This window comes from Carassius auratus, chromosome 12 (assembly GCF_003368295.1).
Source record: "Carassius auratus strain Wakin chromosome 12, ASM336829v1, whole genome shotgun sequence".
NCBI lineage: Eukaryota > Metazoa > Chordata > Actinopteri > Cypriniformes > Cyprinidae > Carassius > Carassius auratus.
Genome location: NC_039254.1, coordinates 3,085,791 through 3,099,007, shown reverse-complemented (window position 1 = coordinate 3,099,007; position 13,217 = coordinate 3,085,791). Strand labels below are relative to the sequence as shown.

The 13,217-nt window shown below is 35.0% G+C and overlaps 1 protein-coding gene across 1 annotated transcript in view; it reads left to right on the top strand.

Moving 5' to 3' along the window:
• Nucleotides 1-13,072, top strand: part of LOC113111500 (urotensin-2 receptor) — a 29,960-nt gene extending 16,888 nt beyond the window's left edge. Inside the window, exon 3 of the mRNA XM_026276271.1 lies at nucleotides 10,525-13,072. The gene's annotated coding sequence lies outside the window, so the exon portion shown is untranslated. The remainder of the gene's footprint in view (nucleotides 1-10,524) is intronic.
• Nucleotides 13,073-13,217: the final 145 nt, after the last annotated feature.

The following is a 13,217-nucleotide window of genomic DNA, read 5'->3' as shown; positions in this document are numbered from 1 at the left end:
TAAGCTAAAAAATAAATTTATTGAGGAAGCTTAAGACCTTTGATGTGGATAAATCTATTTTGATAATTTTTTTTTTTTTAGATGTTTTGAATTTTGCTGTGATTTGTTGGTTTTACAGATTAAATGTTAAAAGTCGATCCCAGATGCAAAGCATTGTTAATTTGGGGTCAAAGATTACAGACTCTATACAGTTGGGGGTACAGTACAGTATCTGCTTTGTGTAAGAAAAATATCATTGACTGTCTTAGATGATAAATCTCATATTTTGTATTCAGATTTGAACTGCTCTGCTCAGGCAGACGATATCGAGTGCTCAAGTGGAAGACTGTTCGAGCTTTTACTAGATCTTTTATTTCAAATGCTGTCATGATCGTAAACAATTATTTGAAACATAAATATAAATATGTTCTATGAATTTTAATATAAGAAACATGGTGCACTGTTAATTCCTGTGTTTTGTTGTCGTGGTCGTATTTGTTGTGATGTTTTTTATTGTTATTATTATTATTGCACCAGTTGATTGCCATGTGAAGGGACAAAATGAATATATTACTATCCTGTACGACTACTTAAGTGCAATCACTCATTTTGAGAAATAATCAAGCCGTCCACTTTAAAATGTCTATTTTCGTTGTAATGAAATCTGTAGTGTACACATTTGTTTTACTAATTTTTAACGTGTAGTTCAGTTGTTAAGAAGGTAATGGCTTGCACAAAAGAGAAATCATTCACAGACTGAATTTATACATCAGATGTTCCAGCTGTAAAATTTTTTTAACAAATTTAAAAGAATTCAAGAACATGAAGGTCCACAGATGGTTTATCTTATCAAACTTCACTAAGAAATGGCTGTTGGACTGGCTGCCCTTCAGTTAGTCTTTTTCTTCACCGGTTCTGTGATGTTAATCACAGATGTGCTCTTTCTGAGATGCTGAGATACTGCCTGTTATTTCCTGCATCCCTGGTAATTATTCAGCGCACCCGTGGTGTGAATAAATCTTTATGTTTGTGAGTATAAACCTGGGCTGGAAATATTTTAATGGCACAGATGAAAGTTTATTTTTCCTCTTGAACTAATTAAGATTTCATTTGATATGGGTCAGTTAGCAAACACATAATCGTGCCAAGCTGTGTGCCAGAAACCACTCATGACAGTGGTACCCTTCTATCCCTTATCTCATATAAGCATTAAAAGCCCTGACCATTGAATATATCACCTGTGGCCTTCAAGATCACGTGTTCCAATTAGTACCCATCCTATCTCTGCACTTCTGAGACATTATGCCATGGAAAAGTATTTTGGAGCAATGGCTATTTATGGCAAGCATTAGTTTAAAAGGACACCTAGAACATGACAACGTTATGACATTATTCATGTTTCTCCTAAAAGTGAACAGTGATTACACGTTGTTCTTCATGGCTACATGTGTGTGACATTGGAGTAAACAACTTGATATTAGTTAGAAAAACATCTGCAAAGCTGCTTGAAGATTTAATTATTTCCACTTGTGATTCAGTCATAGATCCTGGACAAAATACAAACAGTATTTAATTATACAATTCGGTCTCTTCATGTGTTCTGAGTTTTCTCCAGGGGTCTTTTTTTCTGAAATACAGTTGAAACTTATTTTCCACTTGTGTCACTGAACCCTGACTTTGTTTTGCATGGTTCCCTATGTGGCATTATCCTGCTTATTGAAGGATGGCACGTAAGTAATGCAAGTGTGCCCCAGTGTTTCTAGTTTTGCTGCTCCTGTTAGGCAGAATCATAACCAGAAAAAAAAAAAAAAAATGGGACTGTAGCTCAGCAGAGCTTGAGAGCTCAGCTGCTGAAACCTTGAATTTCGATGAAATTCAGGTAATTTATACTCAATGCCAGCACACAATCACACTTTATACCTAACTATGACTCTTTAAATTCCTTTAAGAAAAATAATAGTACATAAAATGGCACAAGATTGTGGAATAAACTGTGATGGGAACGTGAAAGGAACTGCAGATGACAATTATGTGATTTAACTATCAAGTCAATAGTAAGTACTATACTCCAGAGTGTTACGCAGTTTTAGTGAATTATGAGCCAGAAAGGTTCATGCTGGGGTATTATTAATAGTGTTTTTGTAGCCTAATGATGATGCAAGACAGTATAATTTGGGGTCAGAAAGATTTTTTATGTTCATGAAAGAAGTCTTTTATACTCCCCAATTATTTATTTGACTTATATAGTAAAAACAGTCATAATGTAAAATAACATTTTTCAACAACAACTTTTTCTATTTTAATATATTTTTAAAACGTAATTTATTCATGTGATAAAACAGCTAAATTTTCTGTAGTCATTACACATGATCTTTCAAAAATCACTCTAATATGAACCAAAAATTTCTTTATTATTATTATTATCAGTGTTGAAAACAGTTGTGACGCGTAATATTTGTGTGGAAACCATGAAGCGTTTTTTTTTTTTTTTTTTTTTTTTTCAGGATTCTTATTTGCACTGAAAGTTTAAAAGAACAGCATTTATTTAATTTTTTTTTTCTTTTTTTTTTTTTATCATTGATCCAAAGTGAATGTAAGGATATTTACAATTTAATGTATTCTTGCTAGATAAAAGTATTCATTAAAAACTGTTCTAATTTTACAAAAAATAAATCATATTATATAAAACAAATATATTTGCAATGTTTTATATAATATTAAAATTATATTAAAATTATGTTGTTATAACAATTTTATGAAAAACTTTATAACTATAAAACTTTCGATTACTGGCTGGAAAAAAAAGTGTAGAATAACAAATATTTATTATTGATTTTGCTAATTTTTTAAAAGACTTTTGGACCCCACCATATACTATGAGATTTATACCAGATTTTTTTCTCCCTTCTTCCTAACCAAAATAATATGCACAAATCACATAAATAGCAATTACCAGAGAAGGTAACTGCTTTTGGCTCAATTGTTTGCTCAGTCAAGCCAAAAACTGGCTTAGTGAGTCTAGACGCAGTCTGTCATGAGGTTCTGTTTAAATTAGGTTGGAAATGTAGTTGTTCTGACAGTTATAATTGAAAATTAGTGCAAATGGATTACAGTAATTCATTTATCTTATCTTATCTTATCTTATCTTAATCTTATCTTACCATCAATAACCTTGCAAAGGTATACAGGATGTTTAGGCTATGTTCAGAGTAATAATAAACAGATGAAAACTGAAAAGGTGCCCAAAACACATGTGGCAGCAATATTTCGGATGAAGCATGAGTTAAAGAGTATCCCTGTCAGCTGGTATTTTTCCTCAGACATGGACTCAGAGTAAATTGTCACTGACAAATATGCCATGTGCTTAGCTACTTGCGACCTGCCTTTCAGCCTCGGCAACCTACAGCAGCCTAATTGCCACGGCAGTCTCAGTGGAGCTTTGTGACTGACTCGCTGGATGCTATGATTAGTGTTTCTTCATACACATCTTTAATACATTAAATACAAGTCTGTAAAATATAATGTCCATCATATTAAAACCACAGCAGATAAATGTCAGCTGCTGATTCTAATTACCTCTGCAAAATAAAAAGTAGTTTTATATAGAGTGAATTGAGGCGGGCTGGTTTTGAAAAATCTGCATGTTATTGAAAAGGTGTGCAATATCCTGGTGGTCCAGCACACAATGGAGTGTGTATTGCGTATACAGCATTTTTGTGAATAGGTGCATGTTAGTATCTTTCTGAGTGTATAGTATATATGTGCAATGTACAGCGCTACAGATGGAGCTGATTGAGTGAATGAGTCACAAAGGGGAAGAAACAAGCATCAGACATTAGTGCCCCAGGTTCACTTGTTTGATGCATGATGTACAATATTGACCATCCATTTGAAATATAAAGAAGAACTTCTTTACCCTCCACATATCATCGGTAGAGGACATATAGCAATGTCTGAGAAACAAAAACACTTAAAACCAAATTCTTTTCAAGATTCATGAAATGCACCCCCCCCCCCCCCCCACACACACCTTTTAAACAACAAAGAGCTACTGTTTTCGTGCGTCACCATCATAACAACTAAGGAAATGGTAACTGGGGAAAAAAAAAAACTTCCTCTGATCTCAGCGAAAGAGACTTCACTGCAGGGTTTACTTAAAAAGAGAACACTATGGTACGGGTGTACACATATTCCCATTCACCCGCTGCTTTAGCTGCTGCTCGTATGAAACCATGAACCAGCCATCATCAGTACTTCTGTTGAGACCCCCAATCCAGAGCTTTACTTTACCCATTCATGAACTTTCGTGGATGTTTTTCCATGAAGAGAAAAAAAAAACAGCAACAACAACAAAAATAAAGTCTCTAGAGTGTCCTTGAAAAGCAATCCCCTTGTTTAAAAAAATGAAAAGAATAGTTTGATAAAACATTCTAGGAAGTATTGTTGCATCTCTCCCCATCTGGTCATTCATATTGTTTTTCTTTCTTTTCTTTTTTTTTCTTTTTGTTCTTTTTTTACATAAAGGTGAAATAAGTTACAAGTGGATGTAACATTTCAAATTAAACAAAACTAAATGCCGATTTCAATACAATTTTAAACCAGGATATAAAATGTTACCTTAAAACATTAAAACGTTACCTGTAAATCCTATAGCTGCTGTCACTAAACATATTGAGATTATAATTACTTACAAATCTCTCCCAGTTTTTTTATTTATCAGTTTTAGCCAATATTTTTTTCTAAATCAATACTTATATTCAGCAAGGACCCATTTAATTGATTAAACGTGACCAGAAAGATTTATAAAGTTGCAAAAGATTAATAATTTAAATAAACGCAAAAACTTTAACATTTAAATAAACTTTCTATTCATCAATGAATGCAATGCAGCAGTTTTTAACATTGATAACGATACAACATATTTATTGAACACCAAAATCAATATATTAGAATGATTTCTGAAGGGTCATGTTATCTAAAATACAGAAAATCTTTTATTTTTATTTTGCCATTTAAATTAGAATATATTCCAACTGAACATAGGCATTTGAAACTTTAGAGATACTTAATTTTAAATTGTAATAATATTTCACTACTGTTTTTACTGTAAACACTGAAAAAACATTAAAACACCTTATTGACACCAAACATTTAAATGGTCATGTTTGCCTTCTTCTAGTGCCGACTTAAAGTAATAGTTAGGTCCCCTTCTCTACAACCCATGTGGAGCTACCCCATCCAATTTGAGCTCACTCAGGCCTCAATATATACATATCTCAAGCTGTCAGGGTAAAAGCCCTCTTGTGATATGTCATGCTTGCATGGTAACTAGAAAAAGAATTGTGACTGAAACACAGTGTCACTAAGCGAGATAATCCCACAGGGGTCTCAACACACATAATCACACAGTGCTCTTCAGCTCTGCAACCCAAAGACAGGGGAAAATGTAGAGTGTCCTGCGGTACACCGATAAGCACAGTGGTTGAAATCTGCTGGGATTAACTGAAATGAGAATGGGACGGAGGTGATGCTGGAAACCAGGTTTCGTGACATACGTAAGTGAACACTGCACCCACATGCCATCTCTATATCAGGAGGATGTGTAACACATATCATAATACTTATAATAATGGCAGTAACTTTATTTAAAAATCCTCTCGCACATAACACAAGGACTTGATTTAGAAATCCTCCTCACATTATACACAGTCCCTCTTTTCTAACCTGCAAATGAAAGCACTCTGATGAGGAAGCTTTGGCAATACGATTCAGTTGGCGTGCTGTAGGGGTGTACTAGCCAGGATTACTTTGCCCGGCACACGATAGATGGAACACAGCTGATAAGGAGAATGAGAGTGAGAGAGAGAATCATGGCACCTGTTGACATTCGATTGTTGCTTATGTGCTCACTGGCTGTTTGCCCTTCCCTCAGTTTCTAGCCTGTCTCTTTCTGTCTGCATCTCGCTGATTTACGCAGCATTTCAGGTCGTTCCACAGACCACATCACAATGTACCGCATTATGGCTTTCCACTGCCAGCCAAACGTTATATCCCAACAGCTTGATCTAGTCAGAAAAAAACACAAAAGATTTACTAGTGTAATGCATTAGTCCATCAATCAGATCACAAAAACAATACGTGTTTTTATGCATTTTTCCCTGTTATTTTCCATAGATTCCTATTTGAATTGCCTCAAATTCTGAACAGTTAAATGAGAGATAAATCTAGCAGGCTTATCCTTCAGGCAAGAAGAGAGAAAACAGAAAACCTAGGTGACTAACACCACCGTTTGGAAAAATATCTCCCTAAAACAAATTTTCTTATACATATATATATATATTTTTTATAATCATCCAGTGCTTTTCATTGTTGTTGAGAAAATAGTCAATGTGTCAATAAACAGTTTTATATGGGGCTGATGTTGAAAAAGAAACAGAGCTCTTTGTGACCTATAAATATGTACAAATATGTACAAAGCACAGAGAGGAACAGGGAGGACAGATAAGAAATAAAGCCACAGAGCATTCTGGGTCATTTGAAAAGTAGATAAGTCAGACAATGGTAACAAAAGTTTGTCTGTTTTTAAACCTATTGCATGCAAAATGAAACTGCTTTTATTTTTCTACTGCTACGATTCAATTCCAATGTGGAAATACATGATTTTAAACAGATTTTAAAAGTACTTTTCTTTAGAACTTCTTTTGATGATGAAAAAAAAAGTTCAAAGGCTCTTCAAACGCCTAAAGAGTGGAATCTATGATCTAAATCATAACAGGGATCTCTTATCTCCATAGATCCTTTGAAATAAGGCCACTGGGCCAGAACGGAAATATATAGTAAGTTGGGTCAAACATGCCTTATAAATAATTAGACATACTAAGTAAAAAAAAAAAAACTTAGGGTACTGTGATGTATAAACAGTATGGAGTTAAACAGGTATTGAATTCTTTAAAGGCTGGAGCAAGTTTAGCAGAATTTATGTCAATTGCCACTGCTCCTAAAAATAATCACTACATCAACCAAAGCCCAAGAACAGACACAGAGTGGTGTGTGAGCTATGCTCCTGGAATAAGAGAATGTCAAAAACTTTTTCCACATTTTCTTTCTGCATTGTATTTTCGCAAATGATTGGATTGACTTTGAGTAGTGTGAAAGGACCATACAAAATGCCAACTGACCTCAAGGAGTTCCATTTTGTCCAAGCAGAATGTACTCAGAATTCAGGGCATCACCCATACAATGCTAGTATAGGTGCTAACAGTCAAGATTATGCTTGGTGCTTGACTAAATCTAATTTATAGGATTTCCCGTTCTTTCTTTCACCCTGTGATGACATTTCTTCATTATTTCCTAGTAATCACAGTAAGGAGTTTGTAGGCTGCTCTGCCTGGCTGCTCAGCCCCTGATCTTCTGGCCCTGATGCAAAGTCATTCTGTTCATAATGAGCACAAGCTTCATTTATTTTGGGCTCATTTCTAAAGACTGCTGGCATATAATGATGTTGTCTTCCTGTTCTTGCCTATTCCGGAGAACGGTCGCTTATTGCGCACACCAGGAGAGAAGTCTATTTTGGAAAATCTAAACAAGAACTAATGGAGAACAAGTCTGCTGTATGAATTTGCTCAGAAATATCCACAGAATGGTTAGTGTCAGATGTGCAATTTATTATAGGTTTTAAGAGCAAAACATTCAGAATTTTGGACCATCTGTAATTTTAGTTGGTGGGACCTCAGAGATTTTTGGGAAGCCCGTTGCACAGCTAATGTAATTCAAACAGTTGGAAATCGAATGCAGTGTAAACAATCTGTGCGCTAATCTGTTATCGGTTGGGCTGCCCGCAGCTGGTCTGTCCAGCAGATGTTACCTTGCTGAAATCCCACTGTGATAATTCCTCGGATGAGGGCTTTGGTGACTCTCTCATTGCCCAGAGAAATAGCCTGAATAGCAACTGACAGCTGCACATACAGTATAGCCACAAACCTCTCTGATTAAGGGATAGTATCATTCACTTCACGTTTTCTTTGTTTTTATTTAAGCAATAGAACATGCTTTCGAGACTTTGGAGTGCTGATGTTCATAGAGATGCCAATATCTCTGTGCATTATAGGCCTACTGCTTTTGCACTTCAACAGTTCCATAAAATTTAAGTTAATAATGAGGGCATTAAATTTCAGACACAATATTTTTTTCTAGACTGATTCCGTGAATGAAAACACTTCCAAACTAAGCCGATGGAAAATCAGCTGTTATGAATATGAGCAACACACAATAGCGTGGTTCTTTTCTCAATTAATTAGTTGCTATATCCACAATTGGTTAAACATTATGTAAACAGAGTAGTATGCCCAATTAAGTATTCATAAAACAGACATTTCTGGTGAGATTATGAAGTATGCATTTGATGGACACTGTACTATCCAAGGTCACTAAAAAGTAATTACTTCTAAATAAGTATGCCTTACCTACTCTGCGAGTATGCGATTTTGAATGTTTACAGTGTTTGAACAAATTGGTTGAATAAATGTTTCAATCACTCACGCATTAAGCCAGTCACCTGTTTCTTACCTGAATTAATCTGTTTTAAATGAACCATTTCAATGAAAGATTGATTGACTCATTAATAAAGCTATTTACACATTTTGTTTCTAAATTAATCAATGTTTTTGATTGAATTGATTGGATGAATGACTTAAAAACAACCTGTCCTCCAACCAATACGCTCGTATTGGTCGTTTGTCCAAATCCCTGAAATACGACCCATCAGAGCATATACTACAATTGTGCCCCTATTGGCAACAGGACATTTTCATATTAATGTTTTGAACTCTTTTATTTGCGATATAATGTGGGTTTCGTGTAGCTCAGTTGGTAGAGTATTGCATTATACGACTATGTGTAACCATGCAATCATGGGTTCGATCCCAAAGAACGCATCTGCTCATAAAATGTATATGCTCTATAAATAATAATTTTGCATGATTTCTGTGAGGTGTAGGTTTAGGTGTGGGGTTAGGTGAGGTCATTCGAGTAATTAAAGCCACCTAGTAAAATATGTACAAATTACTGTGATCGGTGTCAAAAGTCCACACATTCCATTTAAACATTTTGATTGGTAATGACATTATACATCATTTCATGGCAACAGACACAATACGATATTGTCATTATTTTTACACTCGCTAGAGGGCACTTAACTTTAAAATGTAAATATAGGTTGTAATAAGCTGCTTTCACAAATGACCTATATGGTCGTTTTTTGTTGGAGGACAGGCTCATTCAAAAAATAAACTTGTTGCCGCCTATTGGTGTATCAGTGCATCTTACAGAAAGTCACTCACTGTCTGTCTTTCTGTAGCAGTAACAGAAGCAGTTGTGGAACTTCATTCTGCAAAATCAAATTCGAAGACTGGGACTAACTGTTGCATAATGTGTATCAATGTGCAAATAATCTGAAATCTACATTATTGCTTGCTTTGCTACAGCTCTAAAATCAATATTCCTGTGTAGGTTCATGGCAAAAATGTAATAAAGTGGTTGAATGTTTTATATTATATTACTCAAATGACCTTCATGACTGAACACAGTCAAACCAAAATTTCACTAGGTCATCAAACCTCTGAAGCAGCCGAATAGACCATTCTATTATTACTGTGTTATTTAAAGCACAGGCCTGTATCTCACCTTCAGATAGCTTTAAGGGTTGTGGCAGATTTTGACCTGTCATGACAAGACACAAAATGCACCAGCTGCTGTGTGTGTCAGCACCTCCCTGGGCAATGGGACAAGCCTGCGGTCGCGACACGTAGGAGTTTGATTCCACATTATTCTCAGATTCATATGCAAACAAAGCCGTGGCACTGGACTGAATGTGTTAAGTTATGAAATGTGAGGGGACGATATGAACACCAAAGAAATGGAATAGTATCTTAGTACTTATTTTTTAGAACTACTTGGAGATTTTATTTAAATGCAGTTTTATTTTATTATAAGGAAAGATATTTTTAAGAGAAAACCTACAAACTACAAATGTCATCTTAATGCCTCTGGAGAACAAAATAAATGCTTTGGAAGGAATAATTGATAAAAAACAGAAGATTTTCGCTCTTGAGAAGTAAATCAGTTTAAAACAGTTTGCCGATTGGGAAACACCATTATAGTGCCAGGTCTCTAAAAGCAAGAAACAAATAAAAAGTGAAACAAATAGTACCTTTTTTCACTGTAGTGGAGGCCAGAATCTATAAACCACCCATTTTTATGGATCCCAACCTGTAGGCGGTACATTCTAGTAATCGAGCACTACCGTAATAGGTAAAATAGGAAAATGAAAGCTAGATAAAGCAGGAGTCTTGGCCTCCATGCACTTCTTAATCAGTTCCACACAGAGGGAAGAGTTTGCTCAGTCACATACTGTTCTCTTTCCCTTCTGTTCAAAATCTGACCATATGGGAGAGTGGTCTGGGTTAGCACGAACTGACAGACGAAGAGTAAGTTTATCTGCCAAATCAGCTCCACATACTTTAACTGGTTGTTTTGCTGCCATTACAGGGATAGATGACGGTCTGGGGCAAGACAGGAGCAAAGCAAGCCAAGAAGGCTGGTATTTTCCTCCTCCAAACAGAAGAAGGAGAGCAAAGGAGGAGTACAGCGGGGAAGAGAAGAAAAGCAAGTCACTGCATGAGGAGTCATCTCCATCTCACCTGTTGATGCATTTTTCGATGACTCTTTTTTTTTTTTTTTAAGAGGGAAAAACCAATTCCCAGTTCATCGGTTTTCTCAAAGTCTTGGCTATTATGACCGTGAACAGGGGATATTTTTGTATTATTATTATTATTATTTTATTTTTTTGAAAATTTATCAAACTTCCTCATCAAGGACCAAATTTCGAGACAGGGCAATATTTCATCTCCTCTTTTCCAAGGGACTCACCTTGATGATAGTGATTTCGGTTGCACTTTATTTTACAAAAAAAGTTCTGGTAACACAAGGTAACTACAAGGGGTATGATTAGGTTTAGGGGTAGGTTCAGGGTTAGTACCTAGTTATTACATAGTTATTGTAATTACTATAATAAGTACATAGTATGTACATGAGGAACAGGACTGTTAAATAAAGTGCTACCATCATTTCCTTCAAATAACTGCAATAGTAGCTATCTGAATCCTTCCCGAACATAACTCTTGCAAATCTGTATCTCTCAAATTTTATGAAAGAGTCTTGCTCTATTTGATCTCAAGGGCCACGTTTTACATGAAGCTATTCTATTTGATTTGTCTTTGGTAATTTGATTATCTTTTTTTACAGTCATGGCCAAAAGTTTTGGCAGTGACACAAATTTTATGTTTTGCAAAATGCGTTACTTAAGCTGTTGTGGTGTTCATTCACATTGCTTGTAGATTATGTCAATGCCAATACTTGTAGAAACTATATGAATGAACACCATAACAGCTTAAGTAGTCAATTTAGCAAAACACAACGTTTGTGTCGCTGCTAATACTTTTGGCCACGACTGTAGGGTAATAAGTGGCAATGCAGCCATAGGAAGTCTCCCAGAACACTGGAGGAAGGACTTCTGAGTACCCTATTATTTTTCAGAATGCTGTATTCCATTTCCTGGGCCTGTCAAATGGATTGTCTCTGATCAGTGAGGATTCTGTCTCCTCCATCCTATTTCCTTGAGGCAGACAAGACTAGAGGGTTTACGTTGACCTCAGCCTGACCTGAGAGCTGTTTCTTCAAACAACAATGCAGAAGATGCTTGGCTTTGACTTCTAATGAGTTAGACATTTATAGTTTCCATACTGACAGGTCAGTACCCATCCATATGGAAGGTCCGTACAGATACAGGATACACACAATGTGCACGAAATGTGCACTGCAGGGTGAAACTTACCAACTTAGAAACTTTAACTTCATGACTCCAAAGGAACAGATGAATTATCTTAATGCACAATGATGAAATGGCTCTTATTTTTGTCGGACTTTCTTTTACACAAAAGATAAACAGGAAAGTACTGCCCAAAGTATGTATGTTGCTTTGGTTTGTTGAATCTGAGGAATGCCTATTTTGTTTTGGTACAGAGAGCTCATATATATCCTTGGTGATACATTATAATAAGGGTCAATTTGTTAAAAGTGTTTCACAATTTGCATTAGAGATGCATTAACTATCATAAACTAATGATAAACAAATGTATTTATTAATCTAGATGAATGCTATTTTAATTATATAAAATATTGACATATAGTTGTCATTACATTGCAACTTGTTAAAATTTAACATCCCACTATATTAATAAATGCTGTAAAAATACTGTTCATTGTTAGCTCATGATACCAATGCATTATCTGATGTTGACAGATTATTGTAAAGTGTTACCATGTACTTAACGTCCGTGTTGTATTTTATATTATTATTACTATTATTATTGCAGATTGCTTGTTGTAAATATAAAAGCTACATATTATTTAAATTTTTACCTACATCTCTGTTTACACAAAAGCTAAAGGCAATCAAAGATCAGGTGTAGTAAAATGTGTATTATATGAAATATATATAAAAGACAAAAACAAAGAAAAAAAAACATTTTTGCACATATTGCAACATGACACACACAAATAAATCAGTAAATAAGAGGGAGATGCTTTCCACAGAGCAAGTGAATTCATAGCTCAGATGCATTTTGTACATCAAGGTAGAATAAGTTCGTTCCAAATGACTAAAACAGTACACATTTTTGACTGCTGTGTAAGAAATTAATTTATTTCTAATATAAACTTTGTAGTGGACATGCTTTCAGGAAGATTATTTAGTGTTCAAAAACAAACAACCAGAGGCAATTGAGAATGCAAAGGATAAATGCAAAAGATATATATATTTTTGAAGAGGTTTGGTTGAGACCACACAGATAGTTCAACAATATGTTTTTTCTTTGTGTCTTTGTGTTTTGCTATTGTGATGTGGTGATACTGTTTTTCTACATTTCGCACTATTTAGTCTATGTGCAACTGCATCATTTCTCACTGTAGTTTATTTATAAGACCCAGTGATGCTTGCTGAGCAATGTACCTTACATGCAGCCAATAAACATGTTCCGTAAACAGCAGCAGTACTTAATTATTACTCATTTTACATTAACTTATTTATTTGTATTTAAATTTTTTTGTGTTAAAAAAGCTGTTTAAGGAAGGCAGTAATTGACTGTTAGGTCTTTGAACATACTGAAATATAATTCAGTCAT